This window comes from Halyomorpha halys, unplaced genomic scaffold (assembly GCF_000696795.3).
Source record: "Halyomorpha halys isolate HHAL.00 unplaced genomic scaffold, Hhal_1.1 Scaffold185.1, whole genome shotgun sequence".
In the NCBI taxonomy this organism is placed as follows: domain Eukaryota; kingdom Metazoa; phylum Arthropoda; class Insecta; order Hemiptera; family Pentatomidae; genus Halyomorpha; species Halyomorpha halys.
The window spans coordinates 1,388,254-1,403,533 of NW_027106126.1; the positions used below are offsets into that span (position 1 = coordinate 1,388,254).

Sequence of the window (15,280 nt, forward strand, 5' to 3'; positions counted from 1 at the left end):
TTAGTTTTTTAAACAACATAGTAAGTTAGCAATACAAACTATATAGATAGTTAGCAATAAAAACTATATACAAATAGCTAACTACTCGCTTCTGCTGGTAATCAGAAAATTATAGCACAAAATGGGGCTGAAATAGATTGTGGAAGGTCTAAAATTTATAAAAAAAAAATCCATTAAATAATTTTAAAGTTCCCCCAATGAATTTGAAAATGCAATATGATTGTATTTGTTGTTTTTGCTTTCACATTGATGAACATCTGTCTGTGTTATATCTATTTCATCCGAAATATTAAGGTATTCTATAAATATTCATGTCTTTCCATATTCATCCCTTGAGCTACAAGAGAAGAACGATATAGAGTTATACGTTTTAATTGTAAACCTAAATTCCATGAAATCATTTAAATAAAAGGAATGCTGAAACATCCAATTTTAAATTTCGTTAATATACAAACTATTGTTAATATACAGGGAAAAAAATTTAGAGAACATTTACAAATATCTTTAAAACTATTACATATGACATAGACATAAGAACTTTTTCCGTTGATTTATATTTTTTTCTTCCAAGTCCTATACTTTTATTAACACTCGGCTTCCATCTTGACACAGTCCATCAGTTTAATGCTTAGAGTAAATTTTGTGATTCGAATATATTTATTATGCATTTAATATTAATCATATAAAGAAAATAACGGTTCGTAAGATCTATATAATGTGATGAATTGGGATGATATAATCATAGTCATCCTAATGGTTGCTGTAAGTTATAAATTCGAGTTTTTGAATTTTTTTTCTCAATATTTCTCTTCTAAACATTTTTGTTCAATTAATTTATTGTTGCTTCATTTTGTTTCGCTTATTATCATTATTGATTTTCCCATAATAATTTATTGTAAATTTCGAATTTTGTATTTTATCAGTTTTTTTCATTCTTCAATTTCGGAATTATTTGTTTTGTAATTTTTAATAATTAAATTTATTATTTGTGATTCAGTTTCAGGACATATAAACAAATAAATAATTAAAACTATTACACTAAATAAAAACATTAAAAATAGCCTTATTTTGAAGTTAATTTCCTAAAATATAGGCGCTATAAATAAGTGCCAGAATTCGCATGCGTGTTACAATTTAAATTAATCTGTTCAAGCAGTCTTGATAAATTGCTGCATCTGTGTTGCTTGATAAGGAAATGAGTCACACTTTATCAGAGACTAGTCCCAATGCATCAGACGCTTCTTTTAGCGCAGTTTATTTACTTTGTTTAAATCAACGATCTAGAAATCTAGTTCAATATTACTTAAAACGTTGGTTATTAATTTTTTTTTTTTATTCAGTAAGAAATTATTAAAGTACTTTCAATCAATGAAGGCAATAATACTTTTATGTTTATAGCAGCTGGTTATAATATTGAAAAAGCTATGAATATACATATTGAGATCGACTTGCATAGTTTTAAACATTTTTTATTGTCTAATTATTTGTAATTTTATTACATTGACTTGGTTAATATATGAAAGAAACAATCTGTAACCCTGGTTCATAATTCTACCGGTTTCCTGGAATTACCAACTGAGAATTAATTGGGATTATGCAGACCAAGGGAAGGTCCAAGCGATCCATAACCATGATTAATTTATGGTGTTGGGTCAACTAGAGCGCATCATGTCCTCCCTGTGGACTTAGTGCTTCGCTCCTCCCTTTGTGGCTTTTTGATTTATTTTCAATGATTTAAGCTTCAGCAGCGATTGGCTCATGAACCATTTTAATTTTTGAATAGTTAAATAATTATCTTATTCAATCATTACAATTTTATTAATGAGAAAGGATAGTGTGAAGAATGAGTTATCGCTCTCTTTCCTCTTTTAGGAGAGCTAATATTAACAGTGTATTCAACGAAAACATTTTATGGCGAAATTCTTATTTTAAAGCTTAAAAAGTTTAGAAAGAATCTTTTAATACACCTTCGCAAGTATGAGGAGTGTATATATACCCTGAGGTATAAGTTATGTAGAAGGTTATTTTCATAACTTATGTCTCGACTTATGTTGACAATAAATGAATTTAAAAAAAAAAAGTAAAGTTTGTTTAGTTGTGGTTAATCTAGAAAAAAAAACTGATTGTGCACTAAGAAAGTTAGTTGTTTTCCTTTGACAATGATTTTAGTATTCCATATGTTGTCTTTTAATTCACTTTTCGAGTTATCGTCTTTAACTTTCAGAAATATGAAAAATAGTAACCGATGGCACCAATAAATCGTTGTTATGTTCATAATACATTCTACTACATTAATTTAGTATAATTTAATGATTTTTTATTACTAGAACAATTCTACTATTTCATTTCATGTTTATTCTCACCCATTCCAATCGATTCGCCTTTAAAGTCGTCGATACCTTTACTGTTTTAGATTAATGAAGGAGCTGCGTGATTTCAATTTAATTTTCTCATCAATTTATCAAGGTACCGTGAATGAATTAGTTAATTTGAAACGCCATTTTTTTGTTAATTTCAGTATATAATTATAATCAATATCACAACAACCTATGAAGGACCTGGGTTCAGTACTTTTTTAAGTGTTATAAGAGGAGTTATAATTTAGAAAGAAGCCGATGTGCTTTCAAAAATTCAAACACTAATATAATTTTAGCTTCCTCATCTGTGAGAGCTTCTGATTAATTTGGGGTCCTATCCTGTTTATTGTTGACAATTAGTAAGCACATTCTTCAAAAAGATGTTTAATCGTGAGAATGGACTGACAATATTTGCACGTTGAAGGTGGCATTTTTCTGATCAGGTGAGAGTGCTATTCTCAAGCGGGTTAGAGCAACTTCCTCTCTGCGGCTGTCCTGTGTGCGGTAGGATGTCGGCCATGGTTTTACTGATCTTTTCATTTCTTTTAATTTACTCTGAGAACTTTAATCCTACTTGGCCTGCCAGCTTTCTAATATTTGTAATTTAAGGGGTGTACTGAGTTCTGATGGGGTAAGAACGGTGGTGCCTCGGCCAGGTAGCTTGGCAGCTTTGTCTGCGAGCTCGTTACCAACAATGCCAATGTGGCTTGGAGCCCATATGAAAATTATGGACTTACCTTGTTGAGATACGTTTAGAAGAAAAGATTGAATTCTTATGATGAGTGGATGTTCGGGGTACATGTTTCTCAAACTTTTGAGAAAAGAGAGCTCAACAAATCTGAGATTATTACAATAGTCTTCTGAGTTATTGAAAAGCAAAAATGGAGGGCTGATACTATCGCTTGGAGTTCGGCGGTGTATATTGAGCACAACTTATGTAATTTAAACTTGTGGGTTGAATCGCGAGGGATGAAAGATGAAGCGGTCGAGCTTTCGGATTTGGAACCATCAGTGTATATTAAAAAATAATCCGGAATATTTTCTAGAAGACGCGATAACCGTTCTTTATACTTGACAGATGTGGTCTTATTTTTGTGAATAAGGGGTAGATGTAGCATTGTTACAGGTTGTTTTAGAATCCAAGGTGGGTTCTAAAACTAGGCTAAAAATCTAGGCTTGTTTTTCTCCAACTAATAGTAACCGTTTAATATTTATAGAGCCTAGGTGGGCCCGGACGGCTCCCAAACCCATAGGCTTGACACACGGCTACTGTAACAGAATAAATAATTAGCTCCAACAGTCGGAGTCGAACTCGAGCACAGGAATTAGTAGCACGGTGCCTTACTCGCTGAGCTGCCTCACTCTCCCTTGGTCGTTTATTGTGTCGACTAAAAATAAGCTAGAAGTTGTTTCTTCTTTTGGTTGACACCAATAGACTTAATAGTACCTACGGAAAGACAAATATATATAATAACTTATAAAAAATAAGTAAGCAAAATGGTTGATTGTCAACTCTATAATAAAAAAATAATTTGAGTTAGGAAGGATTATGGGGTAATGGTGATTAGGAGGGTGAGCTGTAACAACTGTTGCGTTGGAAATTCCCGCTTTAGGCCCCGTTATAAAATAATAATTCCCAATGAAAAAAAAGACTGGCCCCAAACTTTTTCTATATCTTTGCTGTCATAACTATATTATTACATATCTCTATTAACCTGGCTTTTAAGTAATACGTCTGCAGGTCATTGACATCGGGATATTTTTTATAAAATTGGAACAAAAATATTTTTGGATTTTAGAAACCAATGTTTAGTTTTAATGTATTTTTAACTAACAATTTGATAACTCTTTTCTATAATTTTAATTTTATTATATGTGTGTAAAGTTATGATTGTCACATAAAAATTTGCATTGTATAATAATCTATCGCGTTGTTCCTGGTCTGTTGGACCTATTTGATGAAACCAGAAATAGAGATGATCAGTTTGCAAAAATACCAGAAATTGCCGTCTTATACTTAATTATTATTTTTTTTTTAGTTTTATGAAATTTGAGTCTATGAAAATATATCCTTGCGTTTATAATGAGATGTAGCAGTATGAACCAGTTTTTAAACGAGTAATAAAAATAGTATGTTCTATCTTGCTGCTAAGATGCTAAGGCTCTCTTTGTACCTGCGATACGTTAATCTATCTCAGTCAGTTGATCATTTATTGAGGGCATTGTGGATTCAAGGCATTTGAAACTATCTACTTTGGGATGCTATTTGCCTTCCACGCTAACCAGATCGTTAGGGAGGATTTTGTGGCTTACAATCATTTACTTTGTTTTATGCGTATATACATATACACAGTTCATACGAAACTAAATACTGTATGTATAATAGTTTAAGCTTACACTTAAATATGGTTATTCCTATTAAACATTGCCCATATTATGAAAATATTGAATTTGTATAATCATAATGAAAATATGATAACTTCAGTTGATAATAATTCTGTATATAAACATGTATATAAAAAAAATATAAATTATATTAATTTTTAACAATTATTAATATTGTTACATTTACATATTTTCGATAAAGGAGGTCAGAAAAAAAAAGATTTCTTAGTAGTTCCTTTCCACTCGTGACAATGCAGACGGCACCACAGTGATCCCCTGCTCACAGCGGATCCCAGTACCTATCTTAAAATGCCCTTTATGCAAAGAAAGGACATTTATGTTTACTATGTATTATGTATACATATAACTTTGTTTGTAATAATAAAATTAATAGTAGGGTAAGAAGAGAAAGGGGTCTTAGTAAAGCAGATGTGATAACCCGTTCAATTAATAGAAGGGTGAGGAAAAGGGGTCTTAGTGGGGCGGGTATAATTAGCGGGAAGGATAACTTGATAATACTTGTCAACCCGAAAACTTGTAAGTAAAGGGAAAGCAGGGATCTAAAAAAAACAAAAAACTTTGAATTCATAATGTATCATCGCAGTATATGTATATATTTGTTCACAATTGCCGCGTAATCAATTCGATTTATCCAAGATGTAATTAATTAACCGTGAAAGTGTTATATAAACTGTACAATAGGGGCCTAAGTAGAGAAGCTGAAAAGGAGATCTTTGGAGTTTTTTGCCGTGCGATAATAGGCCCGGGGGTTCAAAGGCCTTAACGTAATCTGTTCAAAGCCTCACCCCTCCCCCGCCTCCCAGTCCTCTCATTTAGAGCGACCCCCTTCTCGGTGACAGCCTCTTCGCTGTAATTAATGTTATTTTCAATCCTCTCTGTTTTCCATCCGTATCTCTACATCTTTATTCAATTTCATCATTCTCCCATCCTCCACTTAATATATTTCATTCCCAGCAATCCGTTTTTTATAGGTCCTAAAAAGAACGAAGGGGATTTTTAATTTAATAAAGTCTTTTGTTTCTGATTTAGGTCATTTTTTGTTGAAGTGGAGTTCATTATAATTACTCAGAATTTGTTAATCAACTTGTATTTAATTTTTTTTTATTTATAGTTCTCTTTGATGAATAATAATACTATCTGCCTTATTGGAGGGCGATAAAAATTGGAGTTTTATTTTTATGTTCATACCATGTATACAGGCTAAATATAAGATTAAAAAAATTAATTTACTATTTTAAAACAAAATAGGACAAAAGAAAGTACTGAATAAATGCACAAAAAAGGAAGAAAATTAAAAATATAATAATTAAAAATAACACGCATTCATACTTCATACGCCTGCATTTACATTCAGCCTTGAGAACTGAGCAAAAATTTTCCCCATCATGCAGAAGGCAAGCCAGGGCTCAAAGAGATCTCAGCGCTTCTCTCCCAGCCACGGCATCAATTTTGAAAGCCAGTGGAACTGAGCACTTTTATTTCAAAAATTTATTATTAACTATTAAAAAAACGAGGTGATTGTTGTTATCTGTTTTAAATTATTACAATCCATTCGATATATCAGTGGTACTGATAGTATCTTTCGATAGTATCACCAGTTTTCTTATACCTGTAAAATAGGGAGAAATATAGATACTTCACATCCGATGCCATAGAAAAATCAGTATTATCCATTCAATAATATCGGATTTCGATACTTCAGGAATTTTATCGCAACGTACACAACTGAGTTTGTCGGTGTAACCGATGATAAGAATGGCGAATTAATTTATAATTGGCACATAGCTATTCAAAGAATTCATACAAGCTTTTTATTACCAACTTATGTATTTATATGGTGGCCTAGAGTTCAACCAAAACATGGGTTGCTTGGGAAATGTTATTGCCAATTATATACTCGTATTCTCCATTGACAATTTGTTGGACAAGATAATTATAAAATATATTGAATTATATTTAGATTAGAAGAAAAAGCAAATATATTTTCTCAAAAAAAAAATTTATTTCCCCCCAAAAAAATTAAAAATATTTATCTAAATAATTATGTAATAATAAATAAAGGACCCTAGTGTGCTATTCAACACATGAGAATTTACTATATAAGAATCATTCAAATCCCCTGAACCATTCAAATGATAGGGAAGATTCCTATTTGATTTACCGTATTATTTAGATGTGTATTAAAAACAAGTATGATTTAAAAATAAATAATATAATTTGAAGTAAATAAATAAAAGAATAAGTGACCTGAAATCTTTATATTATTTCCCAATAAAATATTTTAAAAAATAAAATAAATAGTTACTTGTATTGGTGCAGCTACTTGATTCTTTAGGAATAATTTGAACATTAGAGTTTTTTTTTATCTTCTTAATATTTGTTTACAACGAATGATTAATTAATATTTTATTCACAGCTTCATTTAAATTTGGTTCAAATTTACTTCTTCAATAATTTTAATTCCCTTATAAACACATTGTGAATAAATAAATTGAAAAAACACACTCAAAAGTAGGCTTTCCATATGTATAAATTTATTGCCTGGTTCAATTTTTCTTCATAGCTCTAATTAATGTTGTTTTTTTGTTTCAGGAAGCGAAAAGAAGATTCAGATTACCGTCCGCCTTATGTAAGTATTAAGACATTCCTGAATTCAGAAATGTTTTATTAGCTCTTATACTATACGAAGTTTATCTTATGAGCCCTTGCCTAATTTTGAAGACGAATGGTAATTATAATAATAGGTTCATGAGATTTATGGTATTTTACTTTTTTTTCATGGCATTAGTTTAACCATAAATTATATCTGGCATAATTCTTTCTTTATGGTTTAAATTAGTTCAACCATATTTCAATTATCAGCCACTATTTTTGAAAAAGAGCAAGTAAGATTTCTAGCTTGACCAGTATCAGAAATACAGGGTACTCAATCAAAGTGAAGTTAATTTCTCATCTTTTAAATTTTCTTAATGAGCATGACTGAGTTTTGGAAGGTTCTACAGGAGATGGGGGCAGAAGGAAAGAAAATGGAGCAAACCAATTATCTTATTCAGGAAGTAAGCTAGTTTACAAATTATTAAGAAGCTAAGGATTTCACTCAGTATTCAAAACAAAATGGATCATTTCCTTTAAATTATTTTATTTGGTCCAAATTTCGTTATTTTTTATTCTGTTTACTTTTTTGCCTATTAATGTCATTTTTTTTTTATTGAATCTAATTTAAAGTCAATTATCCAAAAGTTTTTTTCATTTAATCCAATATAGTTCACACATTATATTTTATACAGTCCATATTTTAACCTAATCAAATTTGTTTATCTTTAAAAAAGTTTATATTTGGACCTAGTGGTGCTCTTTATCAATCCCTGTTTACAATCTGAGGGGCCCTTACGATCGGGAGCCCTTTATTGCATGTTTATAGTTCTGTAAACCAAATTGTCAGACATTTAGAAGCATGTGCCGTAATCATATAATTTATAATACTTCTTCTCACGTTTTGTTCTGGATTTCTATGAGGTTGTTATGGTGTCCCTTTAACCGTTCCAGTGGTTAACGAACGCCGGCCAGCATAAAAAAGTGTATTTGGTGGTCGAATGGACGACCAGGCTATCGAGACGTATGAAGAGCGCGTGTGACGTCAGGTTGCAACATCTGATTCCGGTATCTTGATTTTACATTGAGGTGGGCACCAAAATAAGATTGAGTAAATTTACAAAATCGGATGTGCGAATCCGACAACCCCTGTTTGCTACCTAGAGGTTGCTACCGCGTTCTGACCAGAGTCAGTGCTAAATTCTTTTCTCGGAACCGCTACGAAATAAATAGTGCCGGCCCTAGGGGGAAAGCCAACCCACAAGGATCTGAACTCTAGGACCTACGCTTTACCTCTCTCGGCAGTCGCCTCTAACAATTATATTCAAACTAAATATCTGAGACCACAAAACATATTTAATGTCCAAATTTTATCATACATATCCTTGACATTTTATGAGTAATTTCAGTATTGATTCTATAACAATATCTGTTCTGAACAGAACTATGATGAATTTAAACTCACAATATAGTGGTAGGAAAATTATGATGCGCGTACCACACCAGATTATTTTATTCCGCCTTCAAGGTCAAAAATTAAAGACTAATAGTGTTTAGTTTATTTTATTATTTTTTTTTTTTTGTTGTTGTTTTGGAGATTTTATGCCCCTCTCTCCCACTCTTCAGCTTCTATGATCAAATATTTTTTTAAAGAAGTGTTTCTACAATTTCATATATTCAATTTTTTTATTTTATTTTTTTTAAATTGATCTAAAATTTTTCTTTTTTAAATCAATTTTATATTTTAGAAAAAATAAATAAATTAAGGACTATTATTTATTATTTTTTTAATGTTCAATTATAAGATATGTGATTGAAATCGCTGATTATAGTTGTATTAACATATTAAGCATAATGTGAACTTGTACTTTAAAATAAACATGTTCATAAATAATTTATAACTCCCTGTCTTTTATGTCGCATATTATTTATTTATTGTAATAACATTGATATGAATTATATTTTTTTTGTTGTTTTTGTTTATTTTCAGACTAGGTAGTAGCGAAAAGACTTTAGTTGCTCCTCCCTCAAATATTTTTTTTTAATATTATTTATTTATTGTAATAACATTGATATAATTTTTTTTTTGTTTTTTTTCATACTAGGTAGTAGCAAAAATACTTAGTTACTCCTCGCTCAAGTTATTTTTCAGAGTTAGTCATAACTTTTAAAAAACCTCTATACCAGATTATCCACGTTTGTGCTGATTTATTTTTTATTACAGAATACATATATCAGGTCAATTTCGTTAAAGTTCGTGCGCTGGTGGGAATTTTTTAAGCAGGGTAAATAAAACACAATTTAAAATTTTTTAGATAATTATAATTGATATTTTGAAAAACAAAAACAAAAAAAAAAAAGATCTCAAACTGTTATATCAAGCCAATTCACCGCTGCTGGGATTTAAGGCGCACAGGATTCATTTTGTTTTTAGGCTCAGAGCCCATTCCACAAGAAAATATTCAGCAATTACTTCCATTCTTTATACGGTTGTGTTAGAACCGCCACAAAGACAGTTTTCCTGATTTTCAGAGGAGGTTAAACAAGAAAATATTTATGTTTGCTTAAAGGAGGTAGTAGAGAGAAAAGGTTGCTGAATATTTATCTCAGCTCTCCCCTCCCCCCAAAAAAAAGTTTCTCGCTAATTTCCCTAACACTGATGAAAGGGCTTTTGTCCCATCTTGTTTGAAAAACAATTTTAAATTATGGTTAGTCCTTCGAAAAACATTACTTCACTCAGGTTGAAGTAAGCATTAATTTAATCCTTTCTAAAAAAAAAAAGTTTTTGCTAAGTGAAAGGTTCCACAAAGTTTTAATATAAAATCTACATTAAAACGTTTTTTGTAGACATGAATTATGAGATATCTAAACAATTATTGTGATTCTATTCTTTTGATATCTCATTTAAATACTATATTATATTTTATTTTATTTTTTAGATTCATGTTCTATAATTTGATATTTTGTTCAATTTATTACCTTTAAAAATTAATGTTCATTACAAATTTGTTTGGGATTATAAAAATACCAAATCTCGATGTTGATGAAATAACAGTCAGTTTATAATAACAGTTTTTATTTATTTCACTGTTTAGATGAGAATCCCTTTTCTTATACGATCATTATATATTATATTTTACATATTACTTATAAATAAGAAGTTTATTTTAGTTGTTCTGGTTGAAAACATTGATACTTTGCGTTGATGAAATTTCATTCATAATCTTCTTAATAGAGGCAGTTTTCAAATTATCCTGTCCACTGAAATGCTCACTTGGAAAATCAGTACGGGAAAGTATTTCCACAATGAATAATATAAAATATTATTTCTTCCTTATTATTAAATGTGTGATGCTTGCACCTCACCATTTTTTTATTTATTTGAGTCAAATTCTGTTAAAAAGTATGTTAAATACTAAAAAGTATACGAAAAGGAAACAATAGAAGGCTGTGTTTTTGCCAGTGCAGCGGTGAAGACAAGGGTGATATAAGGGATGTCTATTTTAAGAAGGCTGAGGGCTATTAATACACTTCTACTGGGAGGCGACTCTTTAGCGCTAATTGTCTTTGTGTTCTGATATATGGAACTACTTTTCGTGCCGCCTCTCCGCACACAGACAATTTGTTACCGTTTCGTTATTGGCTTCTTGGATCCAGGCCCTACTCAACTTCCGTTATAAATATCGCCCTTCTGTATGAGCTATTTTTAAAAAAGGAGATTTGTGTACCATAAATTTGTCGGAGCTCATAATACCGCGCATTGAAACAACAGTTTATCTTTCCATTATTATTAGCTGTTCTTTCCATTATTAATGGCTGATAATAGTTCTGAAAATGATTTGTTACTGTTAAAAATATTCTGATTTAATTTTTCTCGTGTGTCGTACTCAACACCTCTCTTATTCAATAAGGGAACAGGACTAAATGTAAGAAATATCCTAGTTCTTTCGCTAAAATAAGGCTTAAAATTGGTCATAGATTTAATCATTTAATTATGATTTTTTATACTTTCTTGTTACTTACAGTGATATTTAAAAACTAGTAACATAAACGGGGCTCAGAACTTATTAAATTAATATAATAATAATAATATGGGAAAACCCTCAAAATGAAAAATAGTAAATACAATATAAAAAAAAAAAAAACATTTAAATAATATAATAAAATAACTTTATTTTGACTGTTGAAATAAAATTATTCTACTTTTCTTTTAAGTGTAACACGTAGATTTAACTGACCATTAATCTAAAAATGTTTTTTTCAGTATATTTACCAGTTATTGAAAACAAGTATTGTTAAAAAATGGAGGAGAAGAAAAACAAAGGTATACACATAGGAAAAAATAATTATGTAAAAACTATTTTACTATAAAATTTAGTAAAAGTAAAGGATGATATGGATGTACTTGAAAATAATTTTACTTTCACTTACCAACGTTTAAAATATATAGTAAGGGATAAAAAAAAAAAAAATTGCGGTGGTGAAAAATGTTGAATCCCAGATTTCGTCGTGAAACCACTTGTCTAGTCCATGTTACCAAGTGGTGTTTGTGTTTCCATGGTCCCTATATGGTGTTTGTGAAAAACCTAACTCAAAAAACGAAAACTTTAACGAAACTGAAGTATTTAAAAGAGTATATAACTAGAGTGTTGAGCAACGTTTTTTATTAAATATACTGGCCGAAAGTGCAACTTATACCATCCATTTTACACATTTTTACCATTATTTTAAAAATGGGTGCAAGCATATTGATAGAGCTTGTCATATCATAGCAAAATTAGATGTTCATTCATATCAGCTAGATCTTATCCTCAGGAAAGTTTTAAATGCAGAGTTTTCAAAAATCTTTTCCGGAAGTAGGTTTATTTTTTTTATTCCTAATAATTAACCATCTCTAATCGCTTGCAGTAATAAACCATAAATATATATAAAACATGAAAGAATTTTATAATCAACTATCGGAAATGTTTTCGTGTTTCCATATTTGCTATGGTAATGGAAAGATTTTATATTTTATCACCTACTAGTATTAAGTATTGCTATCGTAAATAATAAAAAAAATTGCTGTTTGAAACATGTGAGTATTAACTTCACTCGGTGTCAGAGTCTTGAATAGTGGTTTCGTACAGTACTGAAGGCTATAAAAAAATTTGATATGGCTCCTCGTGATAAATTCTGTCAGAGTTTTAGTGTTGTGTATATGTGGTCCGGGTTTACTTTTTGTAGTGAAATACGTCTCACTATACCTCTGATCATAATGCTCTGAAACAGTTGGAGCTTCTTGGCTGTTATTGGTGCTATATTGGTCAGCATAGGTGCTCCTTAGAGCAGGGTAGTTACCTTCTCAGCTCACTTTTCTAGATCATTGATTTAAGGCGAAGAGAGAAATGAGGAGAAGTTAACGGGTGACTAAGCCCCTAGGGAGCGACGGTCCTAAATCACTTTGTAAATATTTCCTTAAAACGGGATAGTTAAATCGAGCAATATTTAAAAAGCGCCTAAAATTGGTAAGAGACCCTCCAACCCCTTAGCGATACCCTTACTTATCGGACTTTTCAAACAGATAATTACAGGGAGTAGATTAGTCGATGTACGACATGTCATAATCTCACTAGAGGAGATCATAACACAAAATATTTTATTAATGCAATTCGCCATTCCACACCGTTTTCCAATTTTAGCTTTTTTTTTTAATGTTGCTCGATTTAACTACTATTCTGACTTTTGTCTCCTCCCTTTTTAAGTTAATGTTTCAAAAGTGATGTAGGACAGCCGCTAATCAGGGTTTTAGTGGGGCCCTTTAGATAAATATAGCGAGTATGTTGATCACACACAAAATATTGGGCACATACATAAAAATAAAAGGCAATCATTCCCGACCCTCCAACCCTACTAAACCCCGATTTAGTGACGGTCTTATATCACTTTTGAAACATTAACACACGTAGATAATAATGTTAATATACTGTAAACGGAATTAAGTGACTTAAGTTAGTTAAAACAAGCAATATGTGATAAGTTGCTAAAATTGAAGAAAAAAAAAGAAATCGCCATGAAATTTTCGGGTAAGTAATTTTCTGAAGATGCTAGAGGTCTACATTTTTTCATCAGTCAGTTTTAGGTTTTCGTATTGTTATGACAGGGGAATCTTGTTGTTTGTTGTGAGTGTTGTTTTATTAGTATTTCTGTACCTGTATTCATGTTATTTTTTTCCTTCTATATTTTTCTCATTCTGCGACAGGATCAATTTTTATCATCCTTTACTGTGTCTAGCATATACAATAACTCTTACGCAGCCTTAAGAATATGATAAGCCACATGATGAAAAGTATTTCGAAAAATTCTACAAATTTTATTTAATATTTATTCATGTTATATCTCATAATATGATAGGCTATGATTTTGGAATTATAATGTTAATCAAGTATAATAAATAGCTTCATAGCGAGAATTTTGCACAAAATATTATTTGTTTTCAAAATTGTGGCTCTTAATATTTTTACCACAAGCCATTAATTCATATCCGCATATGAAATATGTAGCAAACGCTAAAAAAAAACAGAACAGTAACTATACGTTCACAGGGTCGGCAGAGAATACCTGATCAGTCAGGTAGATGGTGACGATTGGCGAAGATATAATAAACGGCTACAAGAGGTGATCATAGAGAGTCATTAATTATAGATATTAATACTAATTACCCTTTGGAGCTAACGGAGGTAGTCAGCTCCAATGATTTAGCCCTGAATTATGGTCTAATGAAGATCGGTCCGGGTATTGATTAGGTCTGAGCTCCTGCCACTTGAGGTCGCTCTCGGCCGCCATATCTAAGGCCCCTTGTTTACTCTTCCTCTATACAAATATATTAATCCGTAACACACCTCAGTTAAGTTATTTATTATTTAATTAATGTTCATTTAACATAATAAATGTTGATAAATCTGGTCAAATAACTAAACCAAGCCAATGAAAAGTAATAAAGTATTTAATATTTAGCCGAGATTGATATTTACTGATTATTTTTTCTTAGCCTAATTTTTTAAAGTGTTTAATCTATATAAGTAATCCAAAATAATAATAATAATTGTTTTTGTTTTTTATATTTGAGGCCCAAAAGATCTAGTTTATTACCACCCAATCCATACGTTAATGTTGATTATATTGGTTAAACCGTTAAAAAAAATTAATTAATAAAAAAATATGTAAATTATTTTATTTATGTAGGCATAATATTTTTTGTTTATTTATGTCGTTCTTTGTTGATCCCATCACCCGACCATCTCCAATCAGTAATCTACGGTCAACCATCTACACCTCAGTAAAAAATGATATAATTAGAAAATAAATAATAAATATAAAGGCTTAGCGAGTCCAAAGGTTCGATACCGATTCTATCAATCATTATCTGCACAAATTTCAATTTACTAAATCATTTTTAAAATATTCCCAATTACGTTTTGGTCTACCCATCGGAGTTTACCCGTCGGTTCAATGTTTATTAACATTTTACGGATCCATTTCTTACTAAGTCCCAGAAACTTAAACATCCATCTATTTCGTCGCAGCTCTATAACCTTAAATATATTTACCGAATGCAATTCTCTCAATTCAGAGTTTGTTGATTTTACTTAATACTTCATTTTCGAAATATCCATAATGACCTCTATGTTTCATATTCTACCTATACAGAACGATATATCAACCTTTCCAGTTTTATTCTGTTGTTTTAATATCTGTGTAACGTGTTCTTAAATGTATTTAATCTATTTCTAGAATTTATCTGGTAAGAGCCCTGCTCTACCCCTCACACGTGCTGGGTAGAGTGGGCTCGGAAATCCCCAGGTCAATAGTGTAACTGTTGTATATAAAAGTACAAATGTGACTTAGTGATTATTTGTATTTTATTATTATTATTTGTGCTTTTC

At 30.7% G+C, this 15,280-nt stretch overlaps 1 protein-coding gene across 3 annotated transcripts in view; it reads left to right on the plus strand.

The window, feature by feature from the left end:
- The window catches only part of LOC106679232 (Histone gene-specific Epigenetic Repressor in late S phase), a 531,726-nt gene that overhangs the window by 133,780 nt on the left and 382,666 nt on the right, over positions 1 to 15,280 (plus strand). For all 3 annotated transcript variants that reach the window (XM_067053684.1, XM_014418249.3, XM_067053685.1), the window contains one exon: positions 7,356 to 7,392. The gene's annotated coding sequence lies outside the window, so the exon portion shown is untranslated. The remainder of the gene's footprint in view (positions 1 to 7,355; positions 7,393 to 15,280) is intronic.